At 35.0% G+C, this 21265-nt stretch overlaps 1 long non-coding RNA gene across 1 annotated transcript; it reads right to left on the bottom strand.

The window, feature by feature from the left end:
- Window positions 1-2209: 2209 nt before the first annotated feature.
- LOC125259231 lies at window positions 2210-20816 on the bottom strand. The gene is made up of 3 exons (XR_007182758.1): window positions 20651-20816; window positions 2797-2867; window positions 2210-2645 (listed from the first exon to the last, which is right to left on the bottom strand). It is a non-coding gene; the product is annotated as an uncharacterized LOC125259231 (long non-coding RNA).
- Window positions 20817-21265: the final 449 nt, after the last annotated feature.

Raw genomic sequence — 21265 nt, 5'->3', positions numbered from 1 at the left:
AAACAGTAAATCGTGTGCACGATTTAGCAAATCAAGAGAACGAAACAGTAAATCGCATGCACAATTTAGAAAATCAAAAAAACGAAACAGTAAATCGTGTGCACGATTTAGCAAATCAAGAGAACTAAACAGTAAATCGCATGCACAATTTAGAAAATCAAAAAAACGAAACAGTAAATTGTGTGCACGATTTAGCAAATCAAGAGAACGAAACAGTAAATCATGCGCACAATTTAGTAAACCGAGGGAACTAAACAGTAAATTGCGCACATGATTTAGCAAATCAAGGGAACAAAACAGTAAATCGAGAGAACAAATTAGTAAATCATGCGCACAATTTAGTAAATCGAGGGAACTAAACAGTAAATTGCACACACGATTTAGCAAATCAAGAGAACGAAACAGTAAATCGTGCGCACAATTTAGAAAATCAAGAGAACGAAACAGTAAATCGCACAAACAATTTAGCAAATCGAGGGAACGAAACAGTAAATCGTGCACATGATTTAGAAAATCAAGAGAACGAAACAGTAAATCATGCGCACAATTTAGTAAACCGAGGGAACTAAACAGTAAATTGCGCACATGATTTAGCAAATCAAGGGAACAAAACAGTAAATCGAGAGAACAAATTAGTAAATCATGCGCACAATTTAGTAAATCGAGGGAACTAAACAGTAAATTGCACACACGATTTAGCAAATCAAGAGAACGAAACAGTAAATCGTGCGCACAATTTAGAAAATCAAGAGAACGAAACAGTAAATCGCACAAACAATTTAGCAAATCGAGGGAACGAAACAGTAAATCGTGCACATGATTTAGAAAATCAAGAGAACGAAACAGTAAATCGCGTGCACAATTTAGCAAATCAAGAGAACGAAACAGTAAATCGCGTGCACAATTAAGAGAACGAAACAGTAAATCGCGTGCACAATTTAGAAAATCAAAAAAACGAAACAGTAAATCATGTGCAAGATTTAGCAAATCAAGAGAATGAAACAGTAAATCTCACGCACAATTTAGCAAATCGAGGGAACGAAACAGTAAATCACGTGCACAATTAAGAGAACGAAACAGTAAATTGCATGCACAATTTAGAAAATCAAAAAAATGAAACAGTAAATCGCGTGCACAATTTAGAAAATCAAAAAAACAAAACAGTAAATCGTGTGCATGATTTAGAAAATCAAGAGAACGAAACAGTAAATTGCGCACACGATTTAGCAAATCAAGAGAACGAAACAGTAAATCATGCGCACAATTTAGTAAATCGAGGGAACTAAACAGTAAATTGCACACACGATTTAGCAAATCAAGAGAACGAAACAGTAAATCGCGTGCACAATTAAGAGAACGAAACAGTAAATCGCGTGCACAATTTAGCAAATCAAGAGAACGAAACAGTAAATCGCGTGCACAATTAAGAGAACGAAACAGTAAATCGCGTGCACAATTTAGAAAATCAAGAGAACGAAACAGTAAATTGCGCACACGATTTAGCAAATCAAGAGAACGAAACAGTAAATCATGCGCACAATTTAGTAAATCGAGGGAACTAAACAGTAAATTGCACACGCGATTTAGCAAATCAAGAGAACGAAACAGTAAATCGCATGCACAATTAAGAGAACGAAACAGTAAATCGCGTGCACAACTTAGAAAATCAAAAAAAACGAAACAGTAAATTGTGTGCACGATTTAGCAAATCAAGCGAACGAAACAGTAAATCGCGTGCACAATTTAGAAAATCAAAAAAACGAAACAGTAAATTGTGTGCACGATTTAGCAAATCAAGAGAACGAAACAGTAAATCATGCGCACAATTTAGTAAATCGAGGGAACTAAACAGTAAATTGCGCACATGATTTAGCAAATCAAGGGAACAAAACGGTAAATCGAGAGAACGAATTAGTAAATCATGCGCACAATTTAGCAAATCAAGTGAACGAAACAGTCAATCGTGTGCACAATTTAATTTTTTTCTTGCATGTCATGTGCGGGGCTACGTAGATCTTTTCAACTTTATATTCATCAAAGAATCCTGGAAAAAAGTATCATGGTTTACACAAAAACATTAAGCAGCACAACTGTTTTCAACATTGATAATAATAAGAAATGTTTCTTGAGCAGCAAATCAGAATATTAGAATGATTTCTGAAGGGTCATGTGACACTGAAGACTGGAGTAATGTTACTGAAAATTCAGCTTTGCATCACAGAAATAAATTACATTTTACTTTATCACAAACAAACACCAATCCAAACCACTTCATTGTTCAATTAGGTTTCAAACACTTCCATTTAAAAAAAACACACCTTAACTTTAAAAACAGCTTGGCTCTTGTGTCTTAAGTGGGCACTCACTAATGCAAAGTGATTCTATTTAGTATATCCAGTGCTTTAGTGACCATAATGCATTGCTGCAGTGGACGCCTCATTGGTTCAGTCATTTGAGAAGCACCTACACCTGTACTGAGGCAGCGAGTGCAGATGTTCCTCTATGGTAGATTAGGCATATGTCACCCATAACCTGAGGAAGAGGCCATCCCTCTGGTTTAAGGCTTGAGGAGTCCACTTTAGAACGAGAGGCAGACAAAGACACAGAGGGCCCTTGCCCGAGGGCTGCCGGTTCCATGTGGCTGCCTGCAGAATGTAAAGATATCTTGTCTTCATTTGTAATGGAAAGCCACCAACACACACCTACACTCAGCCTCCGCCTCTAAACACACATGCATGCATACATCCTCGTTTGTCCCTTTGTGAAGACTTTTTCGTGTGTGACCATATGACAAACCTCAATTTCATGTGATAATATGTGTTCGGGTCCAAAAGTTCAGGTGATCCAAAGAGCATCTTGAGCTTCATCTGTAAAAAAAAAAAAAAAAAAAAAAAAAGGAGTTCACATGGTTACAAATGTATCTTTGATTAGAAAAATAGTGCTGAATTTAAAATATATAAATTTAACATTTCTTTATAAAGAAATTCTCAAAATTGTAAAACACTTTATTTTAAAGTGCCCTTGTTACATGTTACAAGTACTTAGCATAGTAATAATAGTAAGTTATGCATATTACATGCAACTAACCCTCAGCCTAACCATAATCCTACCCTAACCTTATAGTAAGTTGTTAATTACTATCACTCAGTACTTAAATATATAATTACACTGTCAAAATAAATGTCACACTGTAAATGACACCTTAAAATAAAGTGTAACAAACTTTTGCACCCAACCTTTAACCATTTTAAATGTTTAACACTCTGGTGCTTTTCGCATGTCGGTTAAAAAATTACCACAATGAATGTATTATATTTTAGTTCGATAATGTTATTTAATATTTTGTATTTTTAGGGGATTTTATGGTACTACATTTTATTTAGGCTGTGGTTATAATCCATTTATTCACATTTTAGACCTGAAAATGAAATTTCCAATTTAAACTGTCATAAATTTTGAATGCTTTGGAGCATTTTGGACTTAATTTTGATCTCTTTTCAAAGACGACACTTTTATTGCTGAAGCGAAAAATGTTTATTGTTATGAAAAGTACACAAAAATATTATTTTCAGTTTTTATATGAAATACATATTTTCAAAAACACGTTTTGCTCTAAAACTGCAAGAAAATCAAAGCCATAAATCTAAACAATTAGTGTTCCAAATTAAAGGTTGATATCTCAAAAAATGAGCTTTCAGTAAGATTTTGTTTGGCCGCAGTACCAAAAGTTTCCACTAGATGTAATTTTGCGCTCATTTTTGATCAAAAGGAGCACAAGTTTGATTATTCTTTGCAGGACAATTCAACCTTTTCAAATCATGTCTATGATTTTTTGAGTGTGTGTGTGTGTGTGTGTGTGCGCGTGTTCACATAGCAAGTGCCAAAATCTTTACCAAGTTTCGCACCATTCCGATGAAGTAAAAAAAAAATACAAAAATACAAAAAAAAAATGTAAAATTTTTCTGTTAAAAATGACCGAAGAGCACCAAAGAGTTAACATATCTTATGTCCACCAAGGCTGCAATTATTTGATTAAAATACAATAAAAACAGAAATATTGTGAAATATTATTACAATTTTAATTAGCAGTTTTCTATTTTAATATACTTTAAAAATTACATTTCCTGTGTAGCACAGCTGAATTTTCAGCATCATTACTCCAGTCTTCAGTGTCACATGATCCTTCAGAAATCATTCTAATATGCTAATTTAGAGCTTAAGAAACATTTCTTATTATTATCAGTGTTGAAAACAGTTGTGCTGCTTAAGATTTTTGTGGAAACCAATGAATATAAAGTTCAAAAGAACAGCATTTATTTGAAATAGCAATCTTTTGTACCATTATAAATGTCTTTACTGTCACTTTTGATCAATTTAATGTATCCTTGCTAAATAAAAGTATACAAAAAAATCTTTCTGACCCAAAACTTTTGGTAAGATTTGGAATGGTGGTGTATAATCCCATTGGATTTGCTCAATAATGCATTTCCATTACTTTGAAACGATTAACTTCACAACAATAGTGGTCTCATTTACCCATGAGTCACATGATCTTATCATAATATGTCCTCTTGCCAATACACTAGCTCTGTGCTTGAAACAGATGCATCTCAAAGTGGCTTTAAAGTGGAGGGCAGCAGGTTACAAGTGCTGTAGACTGTGTTAAGTGCTGTCTGATTAGAGTGGAGTGCCTATGAGAGCAGAACCGCCACTAGAGGAGGAGCAGCTCTCGCCAGTATCGCCACGCACTGTCACCTGCGCCTCACCTGCCCCCTCTATCTTCCTCAAGGGCAAGGAGGAACAACCCATGCCCCCGAGCCCACGGCGACAGGAAAGTGTCAATCAAAAGGGAAGCCATGCAGCTGCTTGAACGCAAACTATGATTCTCTGCTAAATAGATGGCTTTTCACCCCACTCCCACTGGTGAGGCAGCTCCTCCGAGACTCCAGATAAAAATCAGGGAAATTCAATCCAAGCCACAGCTTTGGATAAACAGATGTGATTTTTCCCCTCTCAGTGCTACACAAGATAACCTCTACCCCCGTCTTCCATCTCTCCATGACCCTGCACCTGCACCAACGCTATGCCACGGTAAGACTGATGTCTCACTCTGCTCTCTGGTGACCTGGAATTACAGATAACTATCCAATTAATCAATTTGGTGGCAACAGGCTATTTTGATCATATCACTTGTCAGTTGTGACTAATGCCATTTAGCAAGCATGTATTTAACATTGGTAATTAAAATACCAGTTGGAAACAATTCAAATTCAAGGTTATAGCCTTCTACAAGAACTTGACTTGTGCTTATGCTATTATTTTTCCATTATTCTTACTTTATCCTTGCTAAGTATTAATTTAGCATACTACAAACATTAAGTCATGTAACATATGCATATATTGCATATTATTGGCCGATATATCGGTGCATCTCTAATATGCACCGATATATCGGCCATTAATCGGTATCGGTCAATTAAAGCACATTTTCACATTATCTGTTAAAAACAACCGATAATCAGGGCCGATAGATCCTGTCAATCAAAAGAGGGCAGGAAAACACACTGCATTTGGGCTTGATGCTAAGAAACCAGTTTGATGTTTAATATTAATAGTAATTCTATGAATTAATAGCATTCAGAAAGTTAAGAAATATTATTTTAATCTTCAGAATTTAGTTAATGTGTGTTAATATTAATTTGAGTAATGTGTTTGTTTATAACTGATACCTGTTACTTTGAAACAAGTTGATGAAATGGAGAGAATAAAGTTTTTATTTGCATTTCTTTCAAAATATAATACTTAAAAATATAATGATTGATGATTAATTATAATGGAGTTATCATTAATTTAAAAGAAGGTATAAACGGCAGAACCCCCAAACTATCGGTATTGTTATCGGTATTGGCAGATATCACTCTGAATAATCGGCTGTCGATATCAGTGGAGAAATTTAGTATAATGATAAATTTAGTAAATATATCATTATACATTACATATATATATCATTGACGAATAAGGTTTTTAATAGTGTAAAAAAAAAACATAATAGAGATATAATTCATTTTAAAGTTTCATTAAGTGTTATAATCAAGTAAATAAGTAAATATAATCACTGCTTTTGTCATTTTTTACAAGACAGACAAAATTTGTCACCAAAATTTCAGTTTTACCGAATGACACTTTTGGTTATACCGAATGACGATATTTTCAGACAATGCTAACATGCTGATATCTAGCTAGCAAGCAAAAGAACAATTAAACATTTTATATTTAGTCAAATCTTTTAAAATATTACTACATTTTCCATGTTTTATAGCAGCTGTACCGAATGACCTGATGTTTCGGGACATGCGTATGAACAAGTGAAAACATGAATTTTTCAAATAGTTAAGAGAGAGTTAGTTACTTTGCTTCATGACCATGTGGTCCTTTGCAGGTGTTTGAATGATGTCACATCCTGTCACATGATATTGACCGCATGACTTGATCCAAAATGGTCCCTTTATATTGGTTACTCCGAATGACATCAATGAAATTCATTTTTCCAGACATTCTTTCTCATAACAAAGCAACGACTTCTACACATAATTTTAATACTATTTTGCACTATGTTGATATATGATGTTATAAAATCATGCCAGAATAAAAAATATATACATTTGTTACATTTCAAAATATTTTAATCACAAATTAAATGGCTGTATTGGCCTTTGGACGGTTAAACCGAATTACCTTTTGACACTTCAAAATCTTGAAAATACGTTTATATGTGCAAAATATAATTAAAACCTTGTGGATTCAATAAAAGAGATCTAGTTGAACTACCTTACAAAAAATGACCCGTCACGTCAATGACACATATATATATGTATAAATATATAGCACTCACAATAATATTTTTGGCATTTGAAACAACATGGATTGTGAAAAACACTATACAACAATGGTTTGACTTTGGACACATTTTAAAGCACTATATAAATAATATGACTTGAGTGGGGAAAAAACAAAAGATGTAAGAGTTTTCATGAAATATTAATTTCTTGCCTATAGCTAAATGAAACCCATACTTCATGGAGTTGAGCATTTTAATCGTGGTTTTAAAATGAACTGACAAAATACATGTAAACCATGTGTCTGAAATGTTCATATTAGTGCATCGAGATCTTAATAGAGATAATACAAGAGATGTTGAACATTGATGAACATATGATTCACGAACCAAGAAGTGCCTTTTTAAAGCAGCCAATTAATAGACTTGATAGCTAATCAAATCTAAGTGGTGTCTAATGGTGTGCAAATCTACAATCACCACATTCTTTAAGTAAGTAAAACTATTTATTGCCTATAGCACTTTTTACAAAGGGCTTTACAGGAGACAAATATATATATACACATATAGTACATAAAGATTCACAAATATACAGAAAGAGATCTGTAAGTAACGGCAGGAGCTGATTTAAAACTGGTACACTCTAATCTGCTAGGTCCACTTCACGACTCCTCTCAGAAGACCAATCGTTTTTTTTACTGTCTGAGGGCATCAGTGGGGCCAGGCTATGGCTTTTTATGAGAACTCAATCAGGCCAGCGGAGGTCAAGCCCTCCTCCTTGTCTTCAACAATTACCATGAAATTCTTAATGTCCACACAGCCGAGGGATTCCCAAAATTCAGAGTGTCATCCAGAGGGCGAGGACTCTGGCTGTGCGTCTCTCCGGCTCCCTCGCATCTCCTCCCATCATCCCCTGCCCTGGTGTGCAGAAGCTGAAGGTGCAGCCAGGCTACAGCTGAACCCATGACCCCTGCAGACTGTGGAGAGGAGCAATTTCCAGGGCAATAAAAACAACCATGGCAACAGAGATGCTGTCTGCGACTCGTGGCCTTTCGGCAGCTAAAGCCGCTTGATATCGGTATGAGCAATGAGCATTTTTATATAAAAATATTAAGTGCTCTTTTTTTTTTTTTAATCGGAAAGGCCTGCAGGCCTATCATAGCAAATAAGCATGAAGTAAAATGTCATGAAAACAATTCATGATATCTAGAAAACTGGAGTCTCTTGTATTTTTTTTTTTTTTTCAGCAATGACCAAACAGTGAATGAAGCCCATTTTCTACCATATAAAATAAAGCTGAATCACCCCCATTCATTTGGGCCGTGCGTCTGGTTTCTGCACTTCTTTTTTTTTTGTTTAAATACACCGTGAAGAAAAGTATAAATCAGATATTTAAGTTGGCCTGCTACATGGCAAAACAATGCCTTGTGGAGAGGAGATGAAGAGGGTAACGCCATAATGTAAAATAGTTAAAAGCTTATTAGAGCCATTGAAAGGCAGCGTGATTTCCACTTTGTTTCGGAACACCCTGAGCTCTGCCTTTCAAGTGATTGTGAAGGGGGCAATTCAAATCTCTTTGGGTCCATATGAATGAAGGCCTCTTAAAGCTCTTTTATAAGCCAGCAAATTCCCCACAGGCTATGCCCTTTAGCTCTATTACTGATTTACCAAAAGCATTCATCTCGAGCCTTCTGCTTCTCTTCTCCCATTGTTCTCTCCGGTCACCCCAGCACCTGACAACTCTAGCACCAGGCTTTCTTAGCCGCTTAAAACGTGCAGGCCAAAACAACTGCGAATATTGCTATATATCTTTTGACGCCTTTGCACCACTGCACATTTTACAACAGTTAAAAAGGAATGAGGACAGAGTTGGAGTGATTGATTCTGCTCACCCACAGGGTATAACATTCAGTAATGTTAACATAAATGGCTGAATGAGGCGGACTCCTCTCTGGACAGAAAGGGGAGGCCTGATCCCTTTCTTTCTTTCTGCACAGAGAAAGAAGGGAAAAAATTCCAAGAGGGCCCATTGCCTCTATACTTAGATTAATTAGGCCCCCTTTAAGAGCCATTCAACCCAGTTCTAAAATAGGGGTCCGAGTTACATTATGTAAAGTTTTCAGACTGATTTGCATTTGTTTGTGTGGCTGAGAGTTGTGTGGAGGAGCACTTGGAGAGAGACAGAGGGAAATAAAAACAAAGAGAGGGGAAAATATTCTTTTAATGGCTTTACAATCTTCTATACTGTTTTTCTTGCTCACTGAAGTTAATGGTGCTTTGACATGAAATCAGACCTGAAAATTATACCTATTGTGTTGCACAGTAAAGCGCATTCTGCTTTCATGATAAAGCGACAAAACAATATTGCTGAATGTGCTGCTTAAACCAATTTTAAGTAACTATATTTTTTAAATCACAATATTTTGAAGCAAGTGTGATCTAGTAGAGAGTTCCTACAAAATGCACATTATTCAAAAACTATGTTGTTGTTGTTGTTTTTATGGGGTCTATGGAGGTTTTATAGTCATCCAAATAGAAATAAGAGTGAGGCAAACAGTTGTTTTGATCGCTAAAAGCATGATTTGGTTATAAACCAAATATCAGTTGTTCTGTTTGACTGAATTATACTATACATTCAAATACTTATCTCAGTAAGATTTAAAAAAAAAAAAAAAAAAAAAATACATTAATACTTTTATTCAGCAAGGATTCATTAAATTGATCAAAAGTGACAGTAAAGACACTCATATACGGAAGAGGATTAGGGCCAAGCAATAATAAAAAATAAAACCATCTCGAGATTAAAGTCATTAAATTACGAGAAAAAACTCATTAAATTTCGAGAAAAAGGTCGAGATAAAATGTTGAGAATAAAGTCATTAAATGTTGAGAATAAAGTCATTAAATTATGAGAAAAAAGTCATTAAATTACGAGAACAAATTCGCTAAATTATGAGAAAAAAGTCGTTAAATTTCGAGAAAAAAAGTCGAGATAAAATGTTGAGAATAAAGTCATTAAATTACGAGAATAAAGTCATTAAATTATGAGAAAAAAGTCGTTAAATTATGAGAACAAATTCGTAATTGAATGAATTTGTTCTCATAATTTAACGACTTTTTAAAGATATTTTTCTCGAAATTTAACAAGTTTTTTCTCGTAATTTAACAATAATAAAAAATAAAACCATCTTGAGATTAAAGTCATTCAATTACGAGAAAAAACTTGAGATAAAATGTTGAGAATAAACTCATTAAATTACGAGAAAAAACTCGTTAAATTTCGAGAAAAAAGTCGAGATAAAATGTTGAGAATAAAGTCATTAAATTATGAGAAAAAAGTCGTTAAATTATGAGAACAAATTCGTAATTTAATGAATTTGTTCTCATAATTTTTAAAGATATTTTTCTCGAAATTTAACTAGCTTTTTCTTGTAATTTAACGAGTTTATTCTCAACATTTTATTTCGACTTTTTTCTCGAAATTTAACAAGTTTTTTCTCGAAATTTAACAACTTTAATATCGAGATGGTTTTATTTTTTTATTATTGCTTGGCCCTAATCCTCTTCCGTACTCATATAACGTTACAAAGTTCTATTTAAATTAAATGCTGTTCTTTCTGAAGTGAATTCTGAAAACAAAGTGTACCACAGTTTCAACGCTATCTCACAACCAATTCGTACGTATTTCACGAGGCGGCTAATTCGTAAGAATTCATACCATTTGTCTAAACCCCAGTGGCGGGTAGGTTTGGGGGCGGGGTTAGCGGTAGGTCACTCGTACAAATTCATAAAAATTTGGCAACTCATAAAATACCTACGATTTAGCAAAAAACATAGGAATACGTACGAATTACTGATTACAAATTACATGACAAAAATTAGTAACTTTGTAACGTAATCCATTACATTACACATTAAAGGTAATGTAATCTGACTACTTTTTGATTACTTTTAACCAAATTCGTTTATAACATTTATTTGAATAGGATAATCGTGTACTATATTGATATAAAATAGGGCTGGGTGATATATCGCATGCGATTGTCATGCGCATTTCGTCAGTAAAGCCGGTTCCCCGATTGCCGCTATATCGCCATCACCTGCTTTCAAATGGAGCGGCATTTAATAGACAGAGCCGTAGATCACTGACAAGCTACGCAATATTGCATTCATTATCGAAGGCGATTCATCTGCGATATGAATGCGATATTGCGTTCATATATTCATATATTCTTTTCAACAACATTAATTATTACATTAAATAAACGTTACGTAAGGGGTTTCCCAGACTGGGGTTTGTGATGTAACTGTAGAGGTTCACGAATTGAATGAAAAGCTATTAAGTAATTAAAGGTCCCGTTCTTCATGATCCCATGTTTCAAACTTTAGTTAGTGTGTAATGTTGTTGTTAGAGTATAAATAAAATCTGTAAAATTTTAAAGCTCAAAGTTCAATGCCAAGCGAGATATTTTATTTAACAGAAGTCGCCTACATCGAACGGCCAGTTTGGACTACATCCCTCTACTTCCTTCTTTAATGACGTCACTAAAACAGTTTTTTGACTAACCTCCGGCCACAGGAATACACAAGAGTTGCGTTTGTAGAGTGTGTTTGGCGCCATGTCGTCGAAACGCTGTTATTTCCATCCCGCAGTCCAATCACCGGGTCTGATTCCGGCTCAAATTGATAGGGTAAAATTAAAGACATGTTTACAATAACACTGAGCGCGTGCATCTCCACGTTATGGTAAGAGGCGTGACCTTTCCGGGCAAGGAGCGCTAAGCTGCTGTCGAATCACAACACAGGAACCGCTGGCACAATCAGAACTCGTTACGTATTTCTGAAGGAGGGACTTCATAGAACAAGGAAGTCATCAGCCCGTTTTTATGACAGTGGAAACAGCGGTATACAGATAAGTAAATTATGTGAAAAATACTGTGTTTTTTTACACGCGAAACATGAACACATGTTATATTGCACACTATAAACACAATCAAAGCTTCAAAAAACCACGAAAAACGGGACCTTTAAATCATAAAAATGTAAAATTAAAATAAATCATTTTAAAGGGTTAGTTCACCCAAAAATGAAATTTCTGTCATTAATGACTCACCTTCATGTCATTCCACACCGGTAAGACCTTCGTTCATCTTCAGAACACAAATTAAGATATTTGTGATGAAATTTGATAGATATATTGTTGTCCATAGACTGCAATATAATCAACACTTTCAAGGTCCAGTAAAGAAATCGTTAAAACAGTCAACGTGACTGCAGTGGTTCAACCTTAATGTTATGAAGCAACGAGAATACTTTTTATGCGCAAAAACAAAAGAAAAATAACAACTTTATTCAACAATCTCTTCTCTTCCCTGTCATTATCCTTACGCAGGTGACGCAGTGAAGGCTTCCGTGTTTACGTCCGAATGCAAGCTGAGTCGGCGTACTGACGTAGAACCTGGAAACGCTGGACATAAACAACATATGAGAATGACACAGAAGAGAAGATATTGTTGAATAAAGTCATTATTTTTGTTTTGTTTTTGCGCACAAAAAGTATTCTCGTCGCTTCATAACATTAAGGTTGATCCACTGCAGTCACATGAACTGTTTTTACAATGTCTAGCTTTCTGAAAGTGTTGATTATATTTCATATACCTCTTGGATTTTATCAAAAATATCTTAATTTGTGTTCTGAAGATGAATGAAGGTCTTACGGGTGTGGAACGACATGAGGGTGAGTAAATAATGACAGAATTTGGATTTTTGGGTGAACTAACCCTTTAAGTTAAAAAGTTTGATTGATACACTTTTAAAACTCACTTACTAAAAATAATTTTAAAAATATTTTATTTGTTTACCTGCATTTCATGTGACCATTAATCAACATCAGAGAACTGTTAACTTAATTTTATTATTTATTTTTATTATTTTTGACTTAATTTTATTATTGGCCTAACTTATTAACTTAAAATCTTAGGAGGTTCAGCTGACAAAATGTTGGGGAATCCCTGCGTTGCACATAAATATAAAAATGATGTGAATTTGCACATTTTAATGTGTTTGAAAGACAAAACACTAACACATGGTTAAATGACTCACTGAGTGATAATTAAAATAATGTGTTCATCAGGAGTTGATTAGATATGCAATGCTGCAAAGTTGAGAAAAAAGTGAAATGATTTGTGTAAATCCAGTGTTCTGTCAAATTCTGTGTGGGTCTCAGTTATTCAGAATATATATATATTTTTTTAAATCTTACCCAAAAGTAGAAGAATTCAAGTGCACAAAATGAACAATATGTCTGCAGCAGTTACAACATTGAGTGTGCACAGTTTATTTACAACAATTCTTTAGATGTCACAAAAAGTTATGGCACTCAGGAGCAACATTTTGCATATCAATGAGTGCATGAGATCCACGATGATGGAGAAGATTTCACTATTTGTCTGTTAAGGCCCCTTTCTCCGTGTCTGCGGGTACACAACTGGCACGTGAAGCAACATGGGATAAGCCGGGCGACGTGAAGGAGGGCCTCTCAGGCAGGAGAGGGGCAGCAGAGGGGCAGCACGCAGCTCAGAGGATGGGGGTGATGTGCCTGGACCTAACAAAGCGCCAAGGCTGCGTGTTAGTAAGGGGATTGGGCTGCCAAGGCTGCTTAATACTGAGGAACGATTAAGAACACAAAAGAGCAGGATGAAGCGGTGTGAATGGGAACCGTGTGTCCCAGATCACATAAGGGTCTTAAAGCTGGGGGATGGATTAAGCTCTGAGTGAAAGTGTCTGGAACAGAGAATGAGAAGGCAGCTTCTTTTAATTGCATTTTGTGTGTAGCTATTGGTGTGCCAGGGATGAACCCAGACTGGGCAGTATCTCAAAGCAAGGGTTAAATCAAAGGAGATGGAGCACAACTTTTACTCTTCACCTTTTTGTGAACGAACCACAAAGATGGATTTGGTTTGGCCTTTTAGATTTTGAAATTACCAACTGTTGCACATTTGTTACTGCGTGTTGATGTCGGGAATTGGTGGCTGTTTGATTTGGCACATAATATAGGGAAGTGTGTAACACCTGCCGAGAAAAGAGAGGATTCACACTCAGCGTTTTATTTGATGTACTTTTTGGGGTAAAATTGAGACTAATAGAGAAAACATTAAGTTATGTTTTTGGATTTTTGTTTTCATTAGAGTTTTGGTATTGGAATCGTTGTTAGCATGATTTCTAATCACATGATTATCTGCCTACAAAGACGTCTCTTCTTTAAAAATTGTTAATGGTTTCTAATCTGATTTACATGCATTTGAAACCTATTTTAAGTAAGACACTCCTTACCTGTTCCTTGAACAAATAGAAATAGAGAACCTGAGCTTAAATTTTAGATACAACAAGAAAAATAAGAGCTGAATCCTAAAGGCATCACTGGTCAAAAGTTTGGAAACATTACTATTTTTAATGTTTTAATGAAAGAAGGTTCTTGTGCTCATCAAGCCTGCATTTATTTGATCAAAAATACAGCATTGTTTCCAACATTGATGATAGTATCAAATAGAATGATTTCTGAAGGATCATGTGACACTGAAGACTGGAGTAATGATGCTTTCCAAAGTTCACTCTAAAAAATGCTGGGTTAAAAATAACCCAAGTTGGGTTGAAAATCGACAAACCCAGCGATTGGGTTGTTTTAACCCAGGGGTTGGGTTAAATGTTTGCTTAACGTGCTGGGTAGTTTTATTTAACCCAACTACTGTTTAAAAATTACAATATGGCTGGCATAATATGAACCCAAAATAGGTTGGAAATTAAAAATCAGACACATAATTACTAGAGGCAACAATAATAATCAAAAGGTGAACATTTATTAATAAGCAATTTAATCAATGTTTATTGATTAATTAGAATTAATTAAACATATTAATAAATGTTAATTTCCAACATACTTTGGGTTCATTTTAAGCAAGCAATACAGTATTTTTTTAAACAATAGTTGAGTTAAATAAAACTACCCAACAGGTTGGGCAAACATTTAACCCAACTGCTGGGTTTGTCCATTTTCAACCCAACTTGGGTTGTTTTTAACCCAGTATATAATAAACATATTCTGTATTTTGGATCAAATAAATGTACATAACGATTTTGACTTTCTGTAAAGCTGCTTTGAACTGATGTTTATAGCTACACAAATATATTTGACTTGAATCACATATACAGTACACTGTAAAAAAAAATCCCAGTAAAATTTACGGTAAAAATCGGCAGCTGTGGTTGCCAGAACTTTACCGTAAAAAAATACAGTAGCAACGTAAAAAAATCTGTTAAATTTACGGTAAAATAACGTATTTCATTAACTGATAACTGTTGGTTAATTTACCAACCTAATGAAGTACTAATATCTGTTTTGTACCTTTATAATACACTGACAGTCACCAAACACAGTGGTGATAAGAGTCACATGATGAATCAAAGTTCATCACAAGCAGATTTTCCACAAGCTGAGAAGGACAATACTAACATATAGAAGGTGCACACATTCACAGACACACTAAACACCATCATGGTAACATGCATGAAATTTTAAAAATGCAATAAACATTAATTTAACAACATTAGATGTAACATAAAACCCTAATGTACATAACTGATTAGAAACAAATGAGAAAAACTAAGAAGAAACAGAGTTATTTCAACGAAAATATATCAAATGTGAAGTGTCACGCACTTTTCACGCACACGTCAATTTACGGGTTTTCACTGTAAATTTTACAATTCTTCACTTCCAAAAACTGTGAATTTAACGGTATTTTACCGTAAAATTACATTAAATGTACCGTTAGATCTATTACAGTTATTCACCGTATATAGTACGGAAACTTTCTGTCAACCAATTGACAGTTTTTCACCGCAGCATTTTTAGTCTTTTACTGTTAAAATCACGGTCATTTTTTTACAGTGCATGTGCAGTATGGAGCATATTTTCCTTGACCTACAAGCTTGAAAATACAGATCGAATTCATTGAAACACTTTTTGTTGCTATAAGAGAAGGGACGACATAGTTGTACAAGGAAAAGTAAAACAAAGAGAGAATAGGCGCTGTGTATTACAGCCTCGCAAAACAAGGAGGTCGCCTTGTGGACATTAAATCTTTCTGCTGCCCTGCTTCTCTCATGTGTCCGATGACAACTCCCCTGGTTCACCTTTGTGCCGGGTCTTCACCCCGACCGCTCCTTGGGGAATGGCGGTCATGCGAGTCTGAACCTTGCTTCCCTCGGACGACAATACAGAACGCCCTAGATCCCTCTCCATTTCCTTGAAGGGCTAAGCATGTCCACAGTGAGGTCAGAGGGGGCATCCCAAAGTGGATAACAAAGCTTTGAAAAGCTTTGCCACTTGAAGATTGCCTGACAGAGCTACTGGCTCCCTTCCCCCTCGACTCAAAGTGTGGGCTGTCAGATTTGCCCACCCTCAGATCAAGCCCTGGAGCTCTCTCTGTGGCCGTCAGTGATACAAAGGAAGCCCTCGCTGCAAAGAATGAAGCCACTTGTCTATATACAGTACATGCTGTAACAACAGACGTGGCAAGACTGATGAATGAACAAGTGTTCGCGCTCTTGTTATGGTAACATTTAGAGCAATGACGGACACTGGCTTGAGGTAATTGCTCGGTGCAAATGCACCAATAAACAAAAATTCATTTCATTATAATTTCATTGAATGTTTCTTTAATTCGAATGAGTCACTTTAACTATTTAATTGTGAATTTATATAAATGTACCATAATAAATTGACTGGAAAAAAATGCTATTTTTAATGTAAATGCTGTTTGTTTGAAGACGCTTTGCATAAAACTAACAAAAAAGTACCAAAAAGGTCTGTTGTGCTACAATGGTTTATGCTGGTAGTACCCAAGATTCTTTGAAGTACTTTGGAGTACTATGGTACACTCTAAAAAATGCTGCGTTAAAAACAACCCAAGTTGGGTTGAAAATGGACAAACCCAGCGGTTGGGTTAAATGTTTGCTATTCGTGCTGAGTAGTTTTATTTAACTTAACTATTGTTTAAAAATGGCTATATGGCTGGCTTAAAATGAACCCAAAATATGTTGGAAATTAAAAATCAGACACATAATTACTTGAGGCAACAATAACAAGCAATTTAATAAATATTTATTGTTTAATTATTCATTAAACTTATTAATAAACGTTAATTTATTAAACATACTAATAAATGTTAATTTCCAACATGCTTTAGGTTCAATTTAAGCAAGCAATACAGTAATTTTTATACAATAGTTAAGTTAAATTATAATTATCCAAAATGTTAGGCAAACATTTAACCCAACCGCTGGGTTAAAACAACCTATTTGCTGTTTGTCCATTTTCAACCCAACTTAGTTTTTAACCCAGCATTTTTTAGTGTATATTCAGTACCATGATAACCAAAAAATTATTTGGACACTTGCGCTACACTTAAAAATGTATGAATATTTTTGCATAATAACAAAAAATTAAACTAAGAGACATTTATTTTAAGAAATTCAGCACAAACACTTTTCACAAAGTTCACAAAGAACTTGCTTTTAGGTATAACATATAATAGATATGGTAAAATATTAGACATACTGTTAAAAATGAACCATCGCAACACTTTTTGACTGTCAAATATTAATGGATTATGTTCATATATTTAATGTGATGAAGTACACCTGTGGTTACTCTTCTATATGCCATATAGGATGCTAAAATGGCCCAAACTGTTAATTTTTTGCAGATGCCACATAATCGTTTGAATCTAATGCAATGACATTCATTCATGCATGCAACTTAAGTGTCCAAAAGTGTCCATTTTGGGCAAAAAATAAGGTTTCAAAAGAGGGTTTTTGAAGTGATGCCATAAAATAACCTTTTTTGGTTCCCCAAAGAACCTTTTACTTAATGGTTCTTTAAAGAACCAGTGTGAAGAACATTTTATAATCTAAAGAAACTTTTTTCACTATAAAGAAACTTTTGTCCAATTATAAAGGTTCCTTGGATGTTAAAGGTTCATGGAAACATCAATGCCAATAAAGAACATTTATTTTTAAGAGTATATATCAATGTGTCTGTATTATCTGATATCATCTCTGTTCCAAAGTAATGCCACAATTTTTGTTGTAAGAGCAGATTAGGCACCATACGTGCTTAAACTTAAGAGACCTTATACCAGAAAACTACAAAATAAACAAACAAAATATGGCATAATGCTTCCTTCAGTAACTTCCACGTACCGTCTAATCTGTCTAACCAGCTGTGCCATATGCAGTGGTTCAGCGCTCTTAGACTAATGACAGATCCTCTGTCCATTAGTATCACCTGTAGCTGTGACCTCAAAGAGCGGCTGATCTGCTTTTGCACGGGGGGCCTCTCGGTGTGCACCAGAGAGAGCTGGGGGGCTGAAGTGTGCCGTCCGGCTGCCAAAAGACTCTGTGAATGGGCATGCAGGAGATCAATGCAAGCCCCTGAAAATCCCATTAGGTCCCAAAGGCACTTGTTGCCTTGGCTTAGACCTTTGCTAGCCGTCCTGCCCAGAGCTACATCTTTCTCTTTGTCTACCTTGTCTTTTTCTTAGATTTTATCACATTAGTTCCAGGGGAAGTTAGAAATCGGCAATTATTGCAAGTTCTGTGATGCTGGCAGGACTAAGGAGGGGAGGGAGAGATCAGGGCAAAAGGCCACGTGAAGCAGGGGCAAAATGGTACATGGTAAAATTGGAAAGGCATCTCTGTTTTCCACAGTTAAAAAAGTGGAAAATGAATTGAGACCACATATCATGGCCAAGCCGAGTTTTCTTTGTTGCAGTTCAGGGGATTCGTCACACCGGACCTTTGAGTTGAAGGTTCGAACAGAACCCTCGGTTCTTCAAACATATCAGGGGTTTTTTAAGGTGCTTTGTGTTGTGTTGGTTTTTTCTTGTGTAGATGAAGAAAATATTTTTAGCCCAAACATATTAGATTTAGAGCATCTAACAGCTTTTAAAACAGCCACCTTGATGCCATATATAAGATGTGAACAAAATAATGGAAGAGTCACATGAAAGAGAAGCTTAATGTAAGCAAATGCATATTCGGGATTATTCAGATTAGTTAGCGAATAGGCGTCAGCTAAAAGAGATTTCTGCGATTCCAAATAGGCTGAATAGTCAGGGCCTATACTGCTGACATTAAAAACATTACAAAAACTATTCAGTGTTTTAAAGAAAATTTTTGTCATTTCATTTCACATGATTGTTGTTAAGTTGTTAAATGCCAGAAAAGTACAATCTCAAAAAAGAGAGCATGCAGAATTGAACAAGCACCTCAGTGAATAAACCATGATGAACGTGCATGAACATAAACACTCTATGATGCCATGAAAAACCTTTAACATAAATGGAACCTTTCTTGCACTAAAGATTCTTTATAGTGGAAAAGGGTTCTTTAGATTTTTTAAATGTTCTTCACATGGTTCTTTTAAGAACTGCTAAATGAAAGGTACTTTGGGGAACCAAGAATGATTCTTTTTTTGGCATAAACCTTTATTTTTAAGTGTAGGCGGGGTTAGTTGTAACACACGTGGTTTAAATACTTCCACACACACTAGCATGAAGAAACTTAGTGTATTTACTAGTTGCCATATCAACAATATATAGAGAAAAAAAATTGCACCAAAATTCAAAAATCTTTGGAAGATATCACTGAACATTTTTTTAACAATAGCAAAAGTAAATTTCTTACTTAAGCTAATTTTTTATCTATATTTTTTGTTTTTATTTAAAATTAGACAAATCTGATATTATTTTAATCTCCAATCTCTTGTTTAGCAGTTTGGGGAGTTCTTTAATGCTTCACTAACTATCAGAAGACACTGTTTTTGTTCAGCTCTGTGTTTTTCTGAATGTCTGAATATGTTTCTTCATCTGTTTGCATGTATTGTTTTGACCAGTGCTGTATAGCTGTGTTCATTGTCAAACTACAAAATTATTTAAATTTGAATTTCTAAAAAAATGCTATTATTTTATATGAAAAAAATAATTATTGTCTTTTATTGACAAAATATTTTAGTTTGTCATGTATATATTTTTAATTAAGTCACATAACATTTTTAGCTGTCATATGGTCATGTTACAATGTGCCCCACCTATGGGGCATGTTGTCACACTTCACTTCCCTTCTTTCAGGGTAAATAAAGAAAAAAGTATACACTGTATTAATGAAACAAAGCTACATATTTGTACCAGACATGTGTGGAAATTAATATGGAACAAAAGAAATTCCCTGAACCCTAAGTAGATTCATACAAACTGAGAAAGTCAAAAAGCGTTAGGTTGTGCCCTGCGCTCCCCTATAAGAAGGTGAACAACAATTCTCCTTCTTTAAAAATAACTGAAATATTTTCAGACTGACACACAAAGAAAATGTCAATTTTATTTGATGTGTTACATTCTATTTCATAATAAATCCACTAGAATGCCTAAAAAGACATCATTTGTTGGGTTTTATATGTATGCTCCATCTATTTACAACCACTTAAGGCATAATTGACTGTGTTTGCGTTAATGTTACCAAGAGGAGCATTTTGATCAAGACGTCTATATTGACCTCGAGTCGTTACAACAATGTAGTAGGCTACGTGGCTGATAAGCTCCAAAAAGGACGCAACAATATTGCAGCGACAATTGATTTTCCCACCGTCCTGAAAACGGAGCGTGACGCAACACAGTCAAAAACACAGCCAATCAGTCTCCGTTTGCGAGCTCTCTCGCACCTGTAATGAGCACTAACAAATACCTCGTTTTCACATACCTCATCATGATTGCCATGATAATTCACCAGACTTGATGCATTTTATGGTTTGATATGATATCTGATTATAAACGTCCACTCCCCTCAGCAAATTTTTGATGTTGTTTAGTTGTTTACGCCATTGGGGTGGGCGGAGTTACCGGTAGCAACATACTTCCGCATTCTGTAAAACATGTTGCATCGCTTCCGGTTCAGGTCTTTTGCATGTGCGTCGTGAAATATAGAGCTGTTTTACTCAAGATGACTACAATGGAGGGAGCAAAGATAGCATATGTCCGTCACGTTTGCAGATTGATATTTAAACGTTTTTTGTTTTTCTTTTATCTTCTTCTTCTTCTCACTAACATTTGAATAGGCCTATTGAAATAGTTTAAAGCGGCAACAATAAAAATAATACTGTCCATTCTGCTGTTAATACTTTCTCTAGCAAGTGTATGTGATAAAACCTGTTTTCCTGTTTGTTCATGTGATGTTCGGCATATCCTATTGGACATCTGTGCTAAAAGGCTTTTGTATATATAATACTCAGAAATTGCACATATTTGTTTTTTTTTGCAATATAAATATTTTTTCTTGCACATATTTAAAAACAAATCTTTCATATATGCTATTTTT

The sequence above is a fragment of the Megalobrama amblycephala genome, linkage group LG23 (assembly GCF_018812025.1).
Source record: "Megalobrama amblycephala isolate DHTTF-2021 linkage group LG23, ASM1881202v1, whole genome shotgun sequence".
Classification (NCBI taxonomy): Eukaryota; Metazoa; Chordata; class Actinopteri; order Cypriniformes; family Xenocyprididae; genus Megalobrama; species Megalobrama amblycephala.
The sequence above is the reverse complement of the archived record's forward strand: the minus strand, read 5'-3'. Positions and strand labels throughout refer to the sequence as shown.